We start from the raw sequence: 17,583 nt of genomic DNA, 5'->3' as shown, positions 1-17,583 counted from the left end.
TAGCTGTGAGGTCAGTAGGCTTATAGTAGACATCGTAGATAAGCTGTCTCCAGAGACAGAAAGATCTAGAAAGGGGAGGGAAGTGTCGGAAATGGACCAGGTAAACTCGAGGGCAGGGTGAAAGTTGGAGGCAAAGTTAATAACCACATGGGTCCGAGTTATGACTGACTTTTTGTTGGCTTTGTGGAACAATCTATGTTCCGAACCTATTCTGGCATCTGTCCCCCACTTTTCCTTTGCTACATTGACGACTGCATTGGCGCTGCTTCCTGCACACATGCTGAGCTCATTGACTTTATTAACTTTGCCTCCAACTTTCACCCTGCCCTCAAGTTTACCTGGTCCATTTCCGACACCTCCCTCCCCTTTCTAGATCTTTCTGTCTCTATCTCTGGAGACAGCTTATCTACTGATGTCTACTATAAGCCTACTGACTCTCACAGCTATCTGGACTATTCCTCTTCTCACCCTGTCTCTTGCAAAAATGCCATCCCCTTCTCGCAATTCCTCTGTCTCCGCCGCATCTGCTCTTAGGATGAGGTTTTTCATTCTAGGACGAGGGAGATGTCCTCCTTTTTTAAAGAAAGGGGCTTCCCTTCCTCCACCATCAACTCTGCTCTCAAACGCATCTCCCCCATTTCAAGCACATCTGCTCTCACTCCATCCTCCCGCCACCTCACTAGGAATAGGGTTCCCCTTGTCCTCACCTACCACCCCACCAGCCTCCGGGTCCAACATATTATTCTCCGTAACTTCCGCCACCTCCAACGGGATCCCACAACTAAGCACATCTTTCCCTCCCCCCCTCTGCTTTTCACAGGGATCGCTCCCTACTCGACTCCCTTGTCCATTCATCCCCACCATCCCTCCCCACTGATCTCCCTCCTGGCACTTATCCATGTAAGCGGAACAAGTACTACACATGCCCTTACACTTCCTCCCTTACCACCATTCAGGGCCCCAGACAGTCCTTCCAGGTGAGGTGAAACTTCACCTGTGAGTCGGCTGGGGTGATATACTGCGTCCGGTGATCCCGATGTGGCCTTCTGTATATTGGCGAGACCCGACGCAGACTGGGAGTTCGTTTTGCTGAACACCTATGCTCTGTCCGCCAGAGAAAGCAGGATCTCCCAGTGGCCACACATTTTAATTCCACATCCCATTCCCATTCTGACACGTCTATCCACGGCCTCCTCTGCTGTAAAGCTGAAGCCACACTCAGGTTGGAGAAACAACACTTTATATTCCATCTGGGTAGCCTCCAACCTGATGGCATGAACATTGACTTCTCTAACTTCCGCTAATGCCCCACCTCCCCCTCGTACCCCATCCGTTATTTATGTACACACATTCTTTCTCTCACTCTCCCTTTTCTCCCTCTGTCCCTCTGAATATACCCCTTGCCCATCCTCTGGGTTTTTCCCCCACTCCCCCTTTTCCTCCTCCCTGGGCCTCCTGTCCCGTGATCCTCTTATATCCCTTTTGCCAATCACCTGTCCAGCTCTTGGCTCCACCCCTCCCCCTCCCGTCTTCTCCTATCATTTTCGATCTCCCCCTCCCCCTCCCACTTTCAAATCTCTTACTAGCTCTTCCTTCAGTGAGTCCTGACGAAGGGTCTCGGTCTGAAAAGTCGAATGCACCTCCTCCTAGAATGCTGCCTGGCCTGCTGCGTTCACCAGCAACTTTGATGTGTGTTGCTAGGACAATGGTATCCTTAAGGGAACATCTTGCCTGATGAACCTGTTGGAATTCTTTGAGAAGATTACATGTAGAATGGATAAATGGGATGCAGTCCACATTGGATATTTGGACTTTCAGTCGGCCTTTGACAAGGTGCCACATATGAGGCTGCTTACCACATTAAGAGCCCATGGTATTACAGGGAAGTTACAAGCATTGGCTGATTGGTAGGAGGCAGCGAGTGGTAATAAAAGGATCCTTTTCTGGTTGGTTGCCAGTAAGTAGTGGTGATCTGCAGGAGTCAGTGTTACGACCCTTTCTTTTTATGCTGGATATCAATGATATAGATGATGAAATAGATGGCTTTGTTGTCAAGTTTGCAGATGATATGAAGATTGGTGGAGAGACAGGTAGCGTTGAGGAAATGGGTAGGCTGCAGAAGGACTTAGACAGATCAGGAGATGGGCAAGAGAATAGCAAAAGAAATACAATGTCAGAAAATGCATGGTCATGCTCTTTGGTAGTAGAAATAAATGTGCAGACCTTTTTCTAAATGGGCAGAAAATCCAAAAATCTGAGATGCTAAGGGAATTGGCAGTCCTCGTGCAGAACAACCTAAAGATTAACTTGCAGGTCGAGTTGGTGGTGAGGAAGGCAAATACTATAATTAACATTCCTTTCAAGGGGTCTCAAATATAAGACTGGGGATGTGATGCTGAGGGTTTATAAGGCACTGGTGAGGCCTCACCTTGAGTAAATTGAACAATTTTGGGCTCCTCAACTGGGAAAAGATGTGGTGGCATTGGAGAGGGTTCAGAGGAGGTTCATAAGGATGATTCCAGGATTGAGAGTGTTAGCCTCTGAGGAATGTTTTATAGCTCTGGGTCTCTACTCACTGGAATTTAGAAGGATGAGGGGGGATCTCACTGAAACCTTTCAATTGTTGAATGGACTAGACAGAGTAGATGTGGAAAAGATGTTTCCCATTTCCCATGGCGAGGGAGTCCAAGACAAGTGGGCACAGCCTCAGGGTAGAGGGGTGCCCATTTAAAACAGAGATGCAGAGAAATTTCTTTAGCCAGAGTGTGGTGAATTTGTGAAATTTATTACCAGAGGCAGCTGTGGGGGCCAGGTCGTTGGGTGTATTTAAGGCAGAGTTTGATAGTTTCTTGATTGGATGGGGCATCAAAGGCTTCGGGGAAAAGGCCGAGGAGTGAGGCTGAAGAGGAGAAACAAGGGTCAGCCATGATTGAATGGTGGGGCAGACTTGATGGGCCAAATGGCCTAATTCTGCTGCTATGTCTTATGGTCTTACTCAGTAAATCCAAGAACCACAACATAATCAATGAAACATCGCACTCAACCCAGTAACCAAATAACCAATGTGTAAACGACAACAACGTGTGCAAATACAAGAGAGAAAATAATAATAATCATAAAGAAATGAGAAATAAATAGAGAACATGAGATGCAGAAGTCGTGAAAGTGAGTCCATAGATTGTGGGAAACAGTTCAGTGATGAGTTCAGTGAAGTTAAATGGAATTATCTCCACTGGTTCTGGTTTAAGGTGACACTGGTGAATCTCTTTTTCTAGTAAATGAATAGCCTGTGACTTCCCTTTGGACTTGGAGGCAATTTGATGTGGCAGAACAGAGGTGAATGGGGTGTGAAGAGGTATAATCCAGGTAGCTGTGATAGGAGGGATACCAATGTAGGCTGGAAGATAGACTGCTCCACATAGCCGACAAACAGACGGGCATAGCTGGGACTCACGCCAGTGTCTGTGGCTACACCTTTTGTTTGAAGGAAAGGGAGGAATCGAAGGCCAATTATTAAGTAGAGACAAGTTCCACCAGACGGAGGTGCATGGTGGTATAGGAGATCTGGTTGGGACTGGTATCTAGACGGAAGCGGAGAGATTTGTGCCCTTTTTTGTCGAGGGTGGACGTCTATAGGGACTGGACATCCAGGGTGAAAATAATATGACCGGGGCCCTATGTGGCATGCAAAACGATTAGACTTCAACTGAAAGATCGAGGGCTCAAAATTAAATTAAATCAAACCACGGCATTAGACCCGGCAATTCCGTTAGTTCCAAGGATGTAGCTCGAGGAAACATACACTTAATGGTCAAAGAGAAGTGGATCTTACGTACTCCTGACAAAAAGATATAATGCACCCCGGGTATTCTCTCTTCTCATTCCTCTATCCGGCTGAATGTGTCGGACAGCACGTACTACAGCTCAAGGATACCTTCAGCTCCTCTGTTATGTCTATTGAATGGCGCCCGAGTAGAACAAGATGGACACTTGCCCTCGCAATCTCCGCCGTTGTGATGCTGCACCTAATTATTTACCCGCACGGTGCTTTCTCGCTCTCTCTCTGTTACACTTTATTCTGCATTCTGGTTTTGCTTTACATTGTTCTCTCTCAATACACTGTGTAATGATTTGATCACTATGAACAGTGTGAAAGAGAAGCTTTTCACTGTATCTCGGTCCATGACAAAAAGATTAAATCCCACTGAACGTGATGGGGCAGTACAGGGAACGCCGGTCTCCGGACAGCGCAGAGTTTCCCGGTGGGCAATACAACGCGCAGCAAAAGCTGCCGGATCACCAGCGTCCCTGGGTGGGCTCGAACCACCAACCTTTCGGTTAACAGCCGAACGCGCTGACCGATTGCGCCACAGAGACAAACTGGAAAATCTACCATTCCAGCGTTAGAAGATGGTGACTGGTAATTGATAGTGTGACCCGGCTTTTCACAATCTGCATGAATGGTTTGCATCAGAGGTTAGCAGACAACGTGAAACAGAAAACGTTCGAACCACAAACTTGTCACAACTAGAAGGGGAAATAACAATAGATTCCCAGTGCAGCGCCAAAAAATTCGGCACGAGTACACACTCCTCAAAGAAGGACATTTTACATGGGATGTAATCATTGTGTCCCGGGACGGAGGAGGACTGCACCAATCCCGGGGTCAGAGAAACAGGACTGTTCCTGAACTAAAAACTGAAACAGTCGGAAATACTCCGCACATTAGGAAGCGATTGTGGAGGGAGATACAGAGTTCACGTTCCAGGTCGATGACCTTTCACAGCTCCGAGCTCCGAGCTCCGAGTCGGAAGGAGTCTCCCAAAGTCTCTGCAGGGTGGCCTGAGCTGGGTGAAAACACCGATTCCACTCGCCCTCTCTTTTCAGACTCTTTGAAGTGTAAGCGCAAGAAAAGCCTTTGTTTAGCATTTAAAATGTGGCAGGGGCAGATGAAGCAACTATTTCTGGAAACATTGTTCCACGTCACCGCGTGTTACGCTGAATAACTCGAAGTTGTAGAGTGAAGATTTCACGAAGCTGAACACAAAATCACTTCCTCTCGGCAGACTCTCCCTTCCCGGGGTCACTGCAGATCGACTGTTTCAAATCCCCAAAAAACCGATCACTTCAACCCCAGACTCGGATTTAACCTCATTAACCCTTTTCAATTTACTTTGAAAATTCGAGTTACAATTGCATTTAATATGAAAGAGCAAAACCATTTTCCTGACGGGGAAATTGACCCCGTCTTCCCCGTGCAGACGGGGTTACTAACCACTAACCTAACGAAAATTCCGTGCGAAAGAGCGATCTGACATTGAGATTTCCGAGGAGAGGATACTTCACTGAGTCTCCCAATGTTTGTTCGCTGACTGTGGCATTGGCGCATTTCACAGATGCGCTTTTTACTGTGCGACGGGAGAGTCCTCGGAATCGTTTCCGAATCAGCTGTTCATTGCAAAAGGTTTCCATTCCGGCATGATTGTGTTTTGGGAAAGGGAATATTCATCAGCAGGATTTAACTGATGCAGGAAAATATTTTCCACATTTTCCACTTTGCCCACACTGGAAAGTCTGGCTCTATTTCTACTCCCTAAATATAGGTAGGCACTGATGTCCGCAGTATCAGTCCCGAGGACTAAAAAGATATGGACAAGGGAGGTGCAGCGGCGCTTAAAGGAGAGCTTCAAATCTATAGAAAGGACTGTATTCAGGGATTCATCTTCGAATCTCAATGGGTTACGCCACAGCTGTCACTGACATCATTAAAACCTGCGTGGATGAGTGTGTGCCTACGAAACTATATTGTACACAGCAGAACCAAAAGCCTCAGATAAACCAGAAATGCTCAACTCCGACAGTTGCACACATGTAATTTAAAATCTTTCTTCATTTCTCCTTCCATTATTCAACTGAAAGCCGGTGGATTCCCAAGTATCTGCGCATAATGTGACAGGTCACGGTGTTAACACGTTAAGTGATGAATAAGCAGAAAATGGTTTCGATCCATCAACCTGGAGGTTATGGGTTCCGCGGATCCGCTGAGACACTGAGTAACACAGAGTAACTGGAATTGCTGTGCAATGAACGTTGCGCAATGTTATTTGAGTTTCCCCACGGATACAGCAAGGGCCCGTTCTTAACTCTCCCACATGTTACAGGCTTATCCCGTACTTCAATGTGGGAAATGAAGGCTGAGCGTAGCGTACGTTCTTCATCTGTTTTCCGCCCATTTATAAAACATTCTGTGGAGATGCCGGGGATGGAACCCGGGACTTCATACATGCGAAGCATGCGCTCTCCCACTGAGCTACATCCCCGATGTCGAATTTATGATGAAATCTTCAATCTGATCCCGCAGATCATAAGGTACAGGAGCAGAATTAAGTTATGCGGCTCATCGAGTCTGCATCACCATTTGATCATGGCTGATCTATGTTTCCCTCTTCAGCCCCAGTCGCCAGCTATTTCTCATGGGCTTTGATGCCTTGTCCAACCAAGAGAATATCTCGCTCTGCTTTCAATACCCCCAACGACCTCGCATCCGCCGATGCTTGCGTCTGCATCTCTGCTTGAAATAGACGCCTCTCTCTCCTGAGACTGCGACCTCTTATCCTTAACTCCACCACCGTAGGGAATATCTTTTCCCACATCTACTCTGTTTAGGCCTTTCAACATTCGAAAGGTTTCAATAAGATCCCACCTCATCCTTCTATATTCCATTGAGTACAGACCCAGAGCTATCAAATGTTCCTCATATGATAACCCTTTCATTTCCGTGGTCATCCTTGTGAACCTCCTCTCCAACCTCTCCAATGCCAGCACATCTTTTCTGAGATGAGCAGCCCAAGACTTTTCAAAATACTCTTGCTTAAAGAAACCATGCTTACTTTGTCTAATCTTGCCTGTGTCACCAAGTACTCCATAACCTCATCCTTAATAGTAAATCTGAGTAGCAAATCGCAAAGGCTGGACGTTGAAAGATAGAAAACAGAAGATGGAGTGGGTGATTCTGCCTTCCGAGTTTGCTCGGCCATTCATTGGAGTGGACAGGATTCAAATCTTCCTGGAGACAACCCAATGGATTTCCAGTCCAATACCTGAACCACTCGGCTACGATTACCATGTTCTCCACATGCGACAGGGGCAGCAGAGATCCGGAGTCAGAGAAACGGAGTTGATCCTGAACTAAAAGCGGAAACTGCTGGATATACTCAGCAGATACATCAGTATCTGTGAAGGGAGAAACAGAGTTCATATTTAGCTCAGTGACCTTCCACCCTGAACTCCATGCGGGCACTTTAGTGGAGAGGGACTCAATTATAGCGGCACAGGGTTTCTTCACATCGCGACCACAAACCCCAAGATCGCCAGGTGGGCCTCAGCGTCAGAGACAATGGTGCCTGCCGTTTCCCCGCTGTCCTGGAGAAGGCGGAGTGGGGCTTGCTTCCTGAGATACTGATCTACGTGAGCTGAGGGGGCTCTCAATGACGGAGCTCCAGGACGCTGGCCCGGCGCCCTGGCACTGATCGATATGGAAAGTCTGCAGGTAGCAGGACCGGCGCCCGGACTTATTTCATTCTTGTCCTCCTTTCTGATCCATCCGACAACCTGACTCGGCCGCTTCCGAGGGCCGTCACCAGATAACAATTTTGGTGCGGAATAGACTCACATCCAGTGGAAAACGAGTGAGGACGGCAGGTTCTGTGCTCCCAGCATTCCAAAATCTGATGAAAGCCAGATATAAGCAATTAATAGTGGGCAATAGGAACTCGGAGAGCACGTTCAAAGTCCAAAGTAGTATCATTATCTAATTACGTATATGTCAACATCGACTACTCTGGCATTCATGTACCTGCTGGCTTTCAGAGCAGATCTGAACAATACAACAGCATCGATGAACAAAAAGCTACACATTAAAACTATTAATTAATGGCCTTAAAGTTCTCCGCTTCCATCTGGATACCAGACCCAACCAGCTCTCCTCTGCCACTACGCACCTCCGTCTGGAGGAACGTCCCCACTCAATAATTTCTCCTTCGACTCCTCCCATTTCCTTCAAACGAAAGGTGTAGCCATAAACACTGGCAGGGGTCCCAGATATGCCTGTCTGTTTGTCGGCTTCCAGTATCTTCCAGCTTAGGTTGGTATCGCTCCATAATTTTCCTCGACTACATAACCGACAGCAGTGCTGCTGTTTTCGGCACCCTTGCAGAGCTCATCCACTTCATCAGTTTTGCCTCCAACTTCCACCCTGCACAACAATTTACCTGGCCCTTATCCGACGCCTCCCTCCTTTTTTTTTTATCTCTTTGTCTCTATCTCTGAAGGCAGCTTGTCTACTGATATATCTATTTTGAACACAGAGACTAGCTATCTGGACTATACCGCTTCCCACCCCGTTACTTGTGAAATTCCATCCTCTTCTCTCAATTCCTCCGTCTCCGCCGCGTCTGCTCTCAGGATAAGACGTTTCATTCAAGAACAAAGGAGACAAAGGAGACCCTTCCTCCACCACCAAAGCTGCCCTCAACGGAATCTCTTTCGTTTTGCTCACGTCTGCCCTCATCTCCTCCTCGCGCCCTCTACCAGAGAGAGGGTTCGTCCTGTCCTCACCTACCTCCCCCCAGCCTCTGCCTCCAGCACACAATTCTATGTAACTTTCACCATGTCCGGCGGGATCCCACCACCAATCACATCTTTCCCTCCCCCCTCTACGTCCTACTTTCTGCAGGGATCGCTCCCTATCTGAATCCCATGTGCGTTCATCCCTCCCACTGGCACTTATCCTTGCAAGTGAAACAAATGCTACAGCTGCCCCTACACCTCCTGCCTCACTACCATTCAGGGTCCCAAACAATCCTTTCAGGTAAGGCGACACTTCACCTCTGAGTATTTGAAGGTCATCTACTGCATTGAGTGCTCCCGGTGTGGCCTCCTATTACAATTGGGAGACCACTTCACCAAGCACCTACACTCCGTCCAACAGAATAAGTGACATCCCCCTCTGGCCGCCATTTTAATTTCACTTCCCATTCCAATTCAGACATGGCAGCCCATGGCCTCCTGTATTGTCGCGATGAAGCTACACTGAGGGTGGAGGAGCAGCACATTATATTCGTCTGAGTAGCCTCCAACCTGATCGCATGAGTATAGATTTCTCCAACTTCTGGTTATGCCACCTCCTTCACCGAGGCCCGTTCTCGTTTCCCTCTCTGACCTTATCTCCTTACCCGCCCATCACCTCGCTTTGGTGTCCCTCCCCCTTTTCTTTCTTCCATCGCCTTCTGTCCTCTCATATTAGATTCCCTGTTCTCCAGCCCAGGATCTCTTTCACAAATCAAGGTTTCAAGTATTTAATTCACCAGCCCCCTCCCCCGGCGGTTTCACCTATCACCTTGTGTTTATTTCTCCCGTCCCCTCACCGTCTGAATTTAATTACTCGTCGATTGTTTCTCCAGTCCGGATGAAGGGACTCGGTCCGAACCGTCGACTGTATTTTTCCTAAGATGCTGCCTGGCCTGCTGAGTCCCGCCAACATTTTCTGTGTTGCTTGGATTTCCATCATCTGTAGATTTTCTCTTTGTGCCTCTATCGATGTCGCTCCACACTAACATATTCATGTGCCTATCTAAAAACATCGTACACCCTTCCGTCTCTGAATCTGGCAGCCCGTTCCAAGCACCTGCCCCACTCTGTCTTAAAACGTGAGCCACACATCTTCATTAAACTCAGTCCCACTCCGACCTTAAATTCATTCCCGGTAGAATTTCAAATCCATACCCTGGGAATCTAATTCTGACTATCTGCCCAATCTATGTATCTCATAAATTTCTACTTCTTAATTCGGTCAAGTTTCCTCTTAGGCTCTGACATTCCAGTGAAGGCAAACAAGCTCATTCATTTTAATCAGGCAACATCGGGGACACGCTTTGCAAATCCTGCCAATCCTTCCTGTGAAACGCCATTCTTGCAGAATCTGGAATAGAGTCATGACAGGATTGAACGGGAAACTCTTGAGGGACGTTAATTCCATCTCTGATCCACGACACAGTGAATGATAATTAATGAATCCATCTTACACTCACAACATGAATTAGCGTGAGTCGATTACTTGGCCCTTGGAGTTCTGCGTAGATCGTGTCTATGTAAGAAGTTTATTTGTTGTGCAGTCTGAAATGGTACAGCGTGCCATGGCTGGAAATGGAACCCGGGTCAACTGCTTGGAAGGCAGCTCTGCTCACCAGTAACAACCATTGCTCACTGACGTTGCAAAAGATTGGAGGAGTGAGGCGTCTCCCATAGTTCCATGTGACTCGATCAGTTCCCAGGCAGCTTTCTGCCGGATCATTTCTGCTGCAGATCCTATTCCGGTAAATTAGTGTCGCCATCTCCCAACAGACCGGAGTTATACAATCCACGGCGAGCATACTTCAGGAGTCAGACTGAGTTAGAACCGAGCCCTGAACGAGTCGAAGAGCTAATAATGGGGTCCTGCCTCGCGCAACACCAAATGGATAAAGAAATCCTGATTATAATTGTCCTTTCAAACATCTAAGGATGTCGGATGGATCAGGAAGATGGAGGGGAGTGAGCCAGTCCGAATATTGACACAGCCATCGGACAGACTCCCCCATTGCCGTCACTGCTTAGGCGTGTGGTCAGAATACTGCAGCCCCGTCACTGAGAGCCCAGTGGGAGTTCTCTCACCCCACGTAGAGCGGCGACCCAGGAAGGCGGCCCAGCACGTCCTTCTCCATGACAGCCGGGAAACGGCAAACACCGTTGTCCCTGCTGCTGAGACCCACATAGGGATCTGGGGGTGGAGGGAGGGGGTGTTGTGTTCACAGAATGAAGAAAACCTGTCCCGCTCTATTTGAATTTCCCTTCGCCCAAATGCCCGCATGGAATTCAGCTAAACGTGAATATTGTTTCACCTTCCACAGATGCTAATGGTTCTGCTGCCTATTTGCAGCAGTTTTCGCTTTTAGTTCAAGGGCAAGTCTGTATCTTTGACTCTGGGATCACGACTGCCCCTGTCGCGTGTGGAAAACGTGGTAGTTGTGGCCGAGAGGTTATGACGATAGACGATAAATCCATCGTGTTTTCCCCGCGCAGGTTCGAATCCTGTAGACTACGTGTCTCCAGCTTTTTATCTTCATATTCTCTGTGACTCCCTGATCCATTTCACGAATGCGGATTTTTTAAAAAATCGCTCCAAAAACCAGTCTCTGGTCTCCGCATTTAAACCCGGGGAGAACCGATTTACTGCATTCCATTTCCCTTCGGGATTTCTCTGTGGCACAAAGGGTGAACATAGAACAGAGAACAGAGAAGTCTACACCACATTATAGGTTCTTCGGCCCACAACGATGTGCCGACCATGTAACCTACTCTAGGAACTACCTAGAATATCTCTTGCGCATAGCCGTCTATATCTCTCAGCTTCATGTGCCTATCTAAGAGGCTTTTAAAAGACCCTATTGTATCCGCTCTCACCACCGTCGCCGGCAGTGCATTCCACGCACCCACCACTCTCTGTGTGAAACACTTACCCCTGACATCCCCTCGGTACCTATTTCCAAGCACCAAATAACTATGTCCCTTCGTGTTAGTAATTTCAGCCATGGGAAATAGCCTCTCGCTATCCACATGATCAATGACCCTCATCATCTTACACACCTCTGTGAGGCCACCTCTCACCATCCGTCGCTCCAAGGAGAACAGGCCATGTTCACTCAACCTATTCTCATAAGGGACCCCCTCCAATGCAGGCAACACCCTTGTAAATCTCCTCTGCACTCTCTCTATGGTACACACGTCCTTCCCGTAATGAGATGACCGGAACTGAACACAGTAATCCAATTCAGTTCTGACCAAGGTCTTATATAGCTGTAGAATTACCTCAGTGCTTTTGAACTCAGTCCCACGTTTGAGGAATGCCAACAGACCATAAGCCTTCTTAACAACACTGTCAACCTGCGCAGCAGGTTTGACTGTCCTATGGATACGGATCTCGAGTTGTCTCAGATTCTCCATACTGCCAAAAGAGTTACCATTAATATCATAGTCTGTCTAAAAATTACACCTACCAGAATGACCCAGTTCACACTTGAGCGGGTTGAAGTCCATCTGCACTTCTCAGCCCAGTTTTGCAACCTACCGATGTTCCGCTGTAACCTCTGATAACCGTCCAGACTATCCACAACACCCCCAACCTTTGAGTTATCAGCAAAGTTACTAACCCACACTTTTACTTCTTTATCCAGGTCATTTATAAAAATCACAAAGGGGAGTGGTCCCTGAGCAGATCGCTGCAGAGCACCACTGGTGACGGATCTCCATGCAGAAACACCTTGTCACGTACCCCGTGACGGGTTAAAGAACCAGCAGAAATAGAAAACACTTTGGAGTCCGGTACTGCTATTAACTAATGATATTTATTATTAACTACGCAATACAGTAATATAAATGCAGATAAATCAAACAGGTTAGCAAATGAATATATAGAAGTAAGTGTGGAATAGATATGAAAACCAAGATTCTCAAGTCTAGGGGTAAATAGATAGTCTTACGATAATGAGTAAAGTTCAGTTCAGTTGTTGGTATTGAGTTGAGTAGTGATGGAGAGAGAGAGAGAGAGAGAGAGAGAGAGAGAGAGAGATTTGAGTCTTCACGTGAGCTGTCGCCGTCGATCTTCCCGTTGTCCTCCGAATTCCTTTAAAAGTCACCGACTGTGAGCACAAAAAAGGTGACCATTCTTCTGTGGTGGATCTATCAACCCAGGCGAGGATTGGACACACAAGCAACTCCCCACCGGTCACGCCCTGTTTACACTGCGAGAGCCACTGATCGATCCACCTGATCAATCCTCCAAAACCCACTTTTTTTGTGGGCGCAACAACGCTCATTCAGTGTCCAAAATCATGTCCCTTAGGTCTATCATCTGACCTTCTATTTATCTCCCCGTGCTGAGTACCAACGGTCTCTCAAATCAGCTCCTCCCTTCTCTCTCTGTGCAAGAATGTACAAGCAGGCCATGTCCTTGCAGATATTCTACCTTTCTTTGTCAGTTGCAGCCAAACTTCCATTCTCCAGTAATACTGGAATCTGGTTGTAACCTCTGAAACCATTCATTTTCTTCAGCATTCTCCACACCACTGTCAGGCCTGTTTCCTTCCCAATTGTTCAGTAATATCCATTCCAAACTGCCCTGATAACATTCCCAAGAACTCTCCTTGCTATTGCTCTTCTCCTCTGAAATGCTTCAGGGAAGTTTATTGCGTTGACCTATATTTCTAAACACGAAATGCCTCTCTCCAGTCTCTGATGGCCTCTGATCATTCCTGTGTCTAATAATGAACATGTTTCTTACCAGCTGTCCTGGACACCTGCTTGATGGGCAAGTCCACACAATCCAGAAATTACACTCTGTTGGTCTTCTTCCATGGTACTGCCTAGAAACAATTGATCAAATGATTTATCACACTCAAAATAATTTCCCCGTTTCCTCTCTTAAAACAACTTTTAGTACCACAACTCAAATTTTGACAGCGTACTTTGACCCTTACAGTACACAGACTGGAAAATGATCACTCCCCATACCATCAGCCCTTACATCCCAGCTACTGTCCAGCTGGTGGAGCACAGATAAGAGTCAAGTCCAGATAAGAACCCCACCTTTGGCAATATCCATTCTTGCCTCTCTTCCATCATTTAAATGGACTAAATCAGACTCTTCCAGAAACTCATCTAATGCAGTCACATTATCTTCTGTTGTGTCGCTGCCAAAAAGACCAGTATGTGCATTAAAGTCACCACAAAAAAAATAATTTTACCAGAATAAGTTCATAGTATTCCCCCCAACCCTTCCACAGACAGCTCCCGGCCTGGATTATAAAAGTTCATAATTTTGTTTCTATCATTGGCTATCATAATTCAATAATTATGCATTCATTATTCTTTGCAGAAGGCATAATTCTTTACAATAAAACTTTCTTCAGTAAGGTAGCACCCCCTCCACCACTGCTCTGTGCTTATCCCACAAACTCATAACCCGGAATATTAAACAATAAATGTGATTGCAACAAGTTTCTTCTACACAGATAACACCCACGGGAATACCAAAACAGATTATTTAAATTCCTATCCGTTGACTAAGAGACTTCATGCATTTCAATGAAAAACTAGGTTATTGGAAAATATCAATGTGAAACACCCTGTGTACAATTACCTTCCGCCACCAGCCCATTCCCTCTCCTATCATTTCCCAATCACTTTCCAACACCAGCCCCATCCCTCTACTATCATTTCTCAATCACTATCCACCACCATCCCCTTCCCAATCCCTCTCCATCAACAGTCCAATCCCTATACTATCATTTCCCAATCACTATCTACCAGCAGCCTCTTCCCAACTACTATCCACCACCGGACCTTTCCCAATCACCCTCCAACAGACCATTCCCCAATTACTCTGAACAGGGAATTTCCCTCCACTATCATTCCCTGAATCTACTCTCTAAAGTACGTCATGCACCTGTTCTGCAGTAATCCCCACAAATCGCAAATATCTTCATGCTTTATCCATCACTATTCTGAATGTATCTGATTTCTTTCCCACATACACTGCTCCATTAACCACAGCACATAGAGCTAAAAGAAAATCTATAATTAAAAAACATACAACATCTCACTAGATGTCACGTCTTCCACAAACCCCGCCTGCACAGCTTCACTCCATGGTCTTCCTCCGTCTGAATCCCTGTAGTTGTCTGTTTTAAGCCAACATCCATCAGATGTGGACGAATCGCAGCTTCAGCATGAGAAATGGTGTTCGCTATTTTCACCTTCTGAACTGCTTGAGCCTTCTGTAAAACTGGGCAACATAAATGAGCCGCTCTCTGAGCAGGCGGACGGTTGCAGCATCTTGCCCCAGCAACAAAGTCACAATCCCCATATTCATGTTCACTTCCGCATTTTGCACATCGCTATTTCCCGCTACTAGAAGCAGAATCATCTCCCACCCTTTAACATTGAAAAACCCGCCACGGTGGAGGGCCATACTGTCTGACAGAACAACTAATGCAGCCTAATTATAATTTTAACGGTAGCCATTCATCAGAAAAGCACAAGAGAACAGGAAAACACTTCCCCTTCTCTCCAAATCTGTAATCTCTTAGCCAAAGCTACCATACCCACTCTCAGGTTGTCCCACTATCCTCCACACACACACGCACAGAGGTACAACTGAAATAACACCCCGAACCTTCATTTCTCGCACAATGTACTGACAATTTTACTTCCGTTCAGAGTCTTCATTTTCAGTATTTTCTCCTGCTGTTTTAAATCAGCACATGTAGCCTACACACGAATTTTGCTCAGACATGTTCCTGACGTTATCAATATCCTTCTGAATGCCCTTAGTTAATCTACCGGGATGAAGGTGTTTATCACAATAAGACATGAAAGATGTGAAATCCACAGCATCTTCTACCGCAGTCTTTCTGCCCCCTCGTCTAAACCCGTTCCTTTCGAATCATTTTCCTTTTATTTCTTGACAAAATCCATTCCGTACTATCATTTAACTCCCCATCTGAATTTCCCATCGTCGGCTCCGCTCAGTAACATTACAGGTGGTGCAAACCACAAGCAGCAGTCACTGTCGCCCCGACACTCTTCAGTTGTCTCTCCCTCCCCCCGCGACCGTTCGCCTTCCAGAACCCAGTTCCGATTGCCGGGCCGAGGAGTCCCCCGGATCTCTCCGGTCCACCTCCTCAGTTTACCGCTTCGGGCCCGGGTACTTTAAAGCCGCTGCTGCCAGTGGATGAAGGAATGGGACTGCGCATGTCTGCAGCTGAACACTGTCAATCAGGTACAGGGGCGGAGCCTCACTGCGCATGCGTTCGACTGTTCGAGCACTTGACTTTATTAGACTCTGAGCGGAGGTTTTGGGGACTGCAGGAATTAAACATATGTCCTTTTGGATTTCTCTCTGCGAAGTGTTTCAGGTGTCCCTTTGTCTGTTTTATCCACACAGTCACGCAGACGTAGTGAAGGAGACGCGCGGGAATTGATAACTCACAGCAATAGTTCCGGTTTGATGTGATCGGAGTGACGGATTCGGTCAGTGAGTGTAACTCCGAACGGCGCTTAGATACAGACTCGCTGAAGGAATGTCTGGGGAAAGAGGCTGAACCCAAAGTCCCATGTTCTCAGGAAACTCTCCCGTCCGATAGTCTGAAAAATCACTTCAACACCTTTTTGTTTGGCTCATATTTGAAGCAGAAAACGGTCTCCCCATCGGGGAACTGACCCCCGGTCTCCCACGTGGCGGGCGGGGTACTAACCACTGAACTAACGAGGATATGTAAGGAGATGGAATCTGTCACACGGATTTCAGGATACAGGAGAGCTCACAGAGTCACCCTGACGTTTGTTTATTGAGTGTGGATCTGGCACTTTTTACTCATCCCTTTCTCACTTTGTGACTGGAGGGTCTCGGGATTCTTTAGCGATTCAGTCACTTACTGTGTTCAAGGTCTGGCCGATTGATGGTCTCCCATCAGCGCGTGGTTTGAAAGAACAATTATAATCAGGATTTGTTTATCCATTTGGTGATGCGCGAGGCAGGGTAGGATCCCATTAGTAGCTCTTCGACTCGTTCAGGGCTTGTTTCTAACTCAGTCTGATTTCTGCTCGCCGTGAGCTGTATAACTCCGGTCTGTTGAGGACTGTGACATTAATTGCAGCAGAGTGAGGAATGATCCGACAGAAAGCGGCTCAGGGACTGGTTGAGTCACGTGGAACTATGGGAGACGCCTCACTACTCGGATGCTTTGTTACGTCATTGAGCGATGGTGGTATAGTGGTGAGCATAGCTGCCTTCCAAGCAGTTGACCCGGGTTCGATTCCCGGCCATCGCAGGTTGTACAGTTTTAGACTACATAACAAATAAACCTCTTAAATAGAACACGAGCAACACACACAATCAACGCTGGTGAACGCAGCAAGCCGGGCAGCAGCTATAGGAAGAGGTACAAATCGACGTTTCGGGTCGAGACCAGATCTTGAATTTCCAGCATCTGCAGATTTCCTTGTATTTACGTAAATAAAACACGATCTACGCCGGACTCCAAGGGCTAAGAAATCGACTCATGCTAATTGATGCTGTGAGTGTAAATTGATCCATTAATTATAATTCACTGTGTCATGGATCAGAAATGGAATTAACGTCCCTCAAGAGTTTCCCGTTAAATCCTGTTCTGACTGTATTCCAGAGTCAACAAGAAAGGACACTTCACAGGAAGGATAGGCAGGATTTGTAAAGCGTTGTCGGGACGGTGCCTGATTAAAGTGTTTGAGCTTGTTTGCCTTCATTGGAATGTCAGAGCCTGAGAGAAATCCTGACCGAATTATGAGATAGAAAGTTATGAGAGACATAGGTTGGGCAGATGGTCAGAATTTGTTTCCCAGGGTAAAGATTTGAAATTCTAGAGGGAATGAATTTAAGGTCAGAGTGGGAGAGAGTTTAAAGAAGATGTGCGGTTCATGTTTTTAGACAGAGTGGGGCAGGTGTTTGGA

At 46.8% G+C, this 17,583-nt stretch overlaps 3 non-coding genes across 3 annotated transcripts; 1 reads left to right on the top strand and 2 right to left on the bottom strand.

Moving 5' to 3' along the window:
* Positions 1-4,303: 4,303 nt before the first annotated feature.
* On the bottom strand, positions 4,304-4,377 carry trnan-guu (transfer RNA asparagine (anticodon GUU)). The gene has a single exon. It is a non-coding gene; the product is annotated as a tRNA-Asn (tRNA).
* A 1,871-nt stretch (positions 4,378-6,248) lies between these two features.
* Positions 6,249-6,320, bottom strand: trnaa-cgc (transfer RNA alanine (anticodon CGC)). The gene has a single exon. It is a non-coding gene; the product is annotated as a tRNA-Ala (tRNA).
* A 10,533-nt stretch (positions 6,321-16,853) lies between these two features.
* Positions 16,854-16,925, top strand: trnag-ucc (transfer RNA glycine (anticodon UCC)). The gene has a single exon. It is a non-coding gene; the product is annotated as a tRNA-Gly (tRNA).
* The last annotated feature ends 658 nt before the right edge of the window (positions 16,926-17,583 follow it).

The sequence above is a fragment of the Mobula hypostoma genome, chromosome 30, assembly GCF_963921235.1.
Source record: "Mobula hypostoma chromosome 30, sMobHyp1.1, whole genome shotgun sequence".
In the NCBI taxonomy this organism is placed as follows: Eukaryota; Metazoa; Chordata; class Chondrichthyes; order Myliobatiformes; family Myliobatidae; genus Mobula; species Mobula hypostoma.
The sequence above is the reverse complement of the archived record's forward strand: the minus strand, read 5'-3'. Positions and strand labels throughout refer to the sequence as shown.